The sequence below is a fragment of the Dendropsophus ebraccatus genome, chromosome 4 (genome assembly GCF_027789765.1).
Source record: "Dendropsophus ebraccatus isolate aDenEbr1 chromosome 4, aDenEbr1.pat, whole genome shotgun sequence".
NCBI classification, from domain to species: Eukaryota; Metazoa; Chordata; class Amphibia; order Anura; family Hylidae; genus Dendropsophus; species Dendropsophus ebraccatus.
In genome coordinates, this window is record NC_091457.1 from 88,944,878 (window position 1) to 88,948,442 (window position 3,565).

Sequence of the window (3,565 nt, forward strand, 5' to 3'; positions counted from 1 at the left end):
CCAATCAGTGCGCTGCCCCGCCACAGCCCCTGATTGGCTGAGCGGGACGTCCAGACGCCGAAAGCTGCGAAGCAAGACAGAGCATGGAGCAGGTATGCCCCGGCAAGCGGGGGGTTAACAGGGCTGTCATATACATACTTGCAGCGGGATGTATGTATGTATTCTCCTAGAAACTAACAGGCAAGGGATCCGCGGCGGATTTCGCAGCAAATTCGAGAAATCTGCTGCGGATCTGGTACGTGTGTTTGTACCCTAAGGGTAGCTTCACACGTACCTGATCCGCAGTGGATTTCACACTGCCAGTTTGCAGCAAAATCCGCTGCAGATCCTGTAGTGTAAAGCTGAATGGGTCCCATACATGCAGCGGATCAGAGCTGCCTGATTGGCTGATGGGGAACGAGGGGAGCCGGGAGCGTCACACACAGCCGCCGCGGCGAGCAGGTAATTTATGCTCGGGGCTGCGGGCGGCTGGCCGGCAGCGGGGGGGGTTAAAGGGGCCGGGTCCCATACACAAAGCGGATCTGCTGCATGTATGGCACCCATTCAGCTTCGTAGTACAGGATCCGCAGCAGATTTTGCTGCAAACTCGCAGCGTGAAATCCACTGCGGATCTGGTACGTGTGAAGCTACCATAAATGAGTATTTTGAGAAGGGCAGGTGTGAAAAAAAAACCTATGCCATTCTTAAATATTTTTCTATGCCCAGAAAGCCTGGGGCTCACAGTAATCAGCTGTAAATAGCTGAGGAACCCAGAAGCAAGTGTTGAAATACACAAAAGCGCCACAACAGAAAAAATTAAACATTACAGTTACTGTACCATTAAAATAATATACTTGCTGTGTCCACCTGAGCAAGAGAGACTGTTTGAGCTATCCTGACTAGGGTACCCTCTCTGATAATGCGAGTATCCCATTTTTTTTAACCATATAATTGCCCTGGCTATATCTGCTAAACTCAGAGTATACCACTGTTTTTTATTCTGTTTACAGAGTCAATTTATGATTGAAGTAGTTCGTATATAGAACTGTGTATGCTCTCTCTGGTATTTCTGGGTGCAGTTTGTGACCCTGCCAGATCTTAAAATGCAATGAGGTATAGTTTGCATTCATTGCTACATGAGAATGTGTCATCCTTGTATGACCCTGGTGGATTTCATAATTGACAGATTAAATGTAGTATATCTAGCCAAGATGAGGGATAACCGAGGAACTAGAACTACTTTGATGAATATAGACAGACTTTGAAGAGGGCCAGCCAGTCACCATTATATGTCAGCTATTTGGTATCTTGTTGACTAGATTTGAAATTAATAAGTAAGAGAAAGTTGGTCAGTGTTGTCAATGCAGATGTCAGCTTCATGCCCCTGGTGACTGTCCCCAACCGTTTAACGCCTTAAATGCTGCTATCATGAACAACCACTGTGTCAAAGTGATTAGACAAAGGGAGGGATGCCCCTCTGTCACCACACATCAACATCCTTGTGATATGATTATGGAATGCCTATGGGTTGCAGTTAGAGGCCTGGTAAGGGCCCTAAAGGTTTGCCATCTTAGCAAACCTGTTTGGCACTATTAGTTGTTATGTTACTTGGGATGAAACACGGCAATAAATAAGGTAGCTGTATAATTGACTAAACTGCTATTTATACCAAGTGATAAATCCCTAAAAAAAGTATAGAAGTTTTTTTTTTAAATGTGTTATCTATATGCCAAAATGGTATCTTTTCGCAATTGAATTGAGGGCACAATTCAATTAACCATTGACTACAGTGTAAAGTGCGTCCGCCATCCGTACTTTACATTCTGTAATTAGCGATTGTTTCCGACAGGTATTGTATGGCAGATTACTAGTAGGATATCAACCTGCTAATAGTTTCCCTTTAAGGATTGAGGAGTAATAGTGGGGAACTGCTGGTGGAACCAACCTGTTAATGTATTATAAGGTCAGTCATTTATTTTAATAGCAGTTATGTAAAACTGCAGTGGTACAGTGGCTTTCCATTGCAATATCTGATATTTGCTAGGAGGTTTCCATCAACTCATCCTTGTGTATTTAGAAGAAAATTCCAAATGTGGAACATATTACATATTCCGGATAGTCCTGAAAAGTCAAGGCATTTGCCATTAACATTATTCCTGTGAACTGTATGCATGTGCCACACACTTTAGTCCTGTGAACCCAATGCATGCGCCACCAACATCAGTCCTGTAAACTCAATGCATGCGCCACCAACATTAGTCCTGTGAACTCTACGTGTATGCTATCAACATCTGAAATCCAAAGGGGCACAATGATCAGTAGGATACTAAGTGATTGGGTGCAACTCATAGATACCCGTTGATATACATTTTGATACGCTTCTTTGTGTGTGATATTATGGAATTATGCTATGAATGGGAAAAAATGGAACATCCAACTGTTCTTTTTCTGTAAGGAATCCCTCATTGGCACGCAAGTGACACTTCTAGATCTAGAAGGTCTAATCAAGATGTGTATTTATCCCCCACATTCATTTTACTCTCACTGATGACTTGCACCTAGGGCTTTGCCTTTAAAGGTCCCCATACACCTTAGACTTAAAGGAGAAGTCAGGCCATTTGAAAAAATTGACAGCTGGCAGGGGGTAAAGTAATAAACAATCATTGCTTATCTCTCTCAGTGCATCTCCAGCGCTGGTTTGGACTCTCTGCCAGGCTACAGGATCTGCTTCAGCTGCTGTGTCATTACCTGTCTAATGGACTGCCCACTCAGCCAGTCAGTGACTGGGACAGGACTCCACCGCAGTCACTGATTGGCTGATTGGCAATCCATCAGCACGGTCCAGCATTGTAACAATAGTTGTAACAATATCGGAACTTGGGGGAAAATGCCTACCGGCTGGGGGTCCCGTTCGCTGTGTCCCCCTGCCCCTGCCAGCTGCCAGTTTTTTCAAATTGCAAGACTTTCAGCTCCAGGATCCCAGCAAGGCAACGGGATCTGCTTCTGCTGCTATATCACAACCCAGCTGATGGACTATCTAGCCAGTCAGTGACTGGGGCGTGACATCACTGCAGTCAATGATTGGCTGATGGACAATCCATCAGTCGGATCTCACATATTCCCTCGAGTGGTAATTACATCAGTACTCGGTAGAAAAAGCCTTCTGGCGGGGGTCCCAGAACCTGTGACTCAGAGCTTTGGGAGCACTTGTGTAAGGTGTATGTATGGGGATTTCCCGACCGTCCACCGACAGATGATGTCAGTGGAGATAGAGGTTGGCTGTAATGGAAAGTAGAGAGCTCTCACTTTACCCGAATGCTCCTGTGTATGTGACGGGAAGATATCATTCGGGAGAGATAACAGTCAGCTGTCAGTTCTTGAAATGGAGAGAGTAAGATATCCACTACTATATCAAGATTATCATGAATCTATCTTTTTTTTTTATTTGATTAGCCAGCAGAGACGGTCACACCTTCCTGCAGAACACCTGCTTAAAGGGCTTGTTGGAGCTTTGAAATATAGGTCTGTTGTTTTAAGAAAAAAAGGGCCCCCTTATCCATAGGCTTTGTTGGTATTGCAGTGAATG

At 44.5% G+C, this 3,565-nt stretch overlaps 1 protein-coding gene across 6 annotated transcripts in view; it reads left to right on the plus strand.

The window, feature by feature from the left end:
• Positions 1 to 3,565, plus strand: part of ZNF536 (zinc finger protein 536) — a 724,961-nt gene that overhangs the window by 448,848 nt on the left and 272,548 nt on the right. The window lies entirely within an intron of this gene.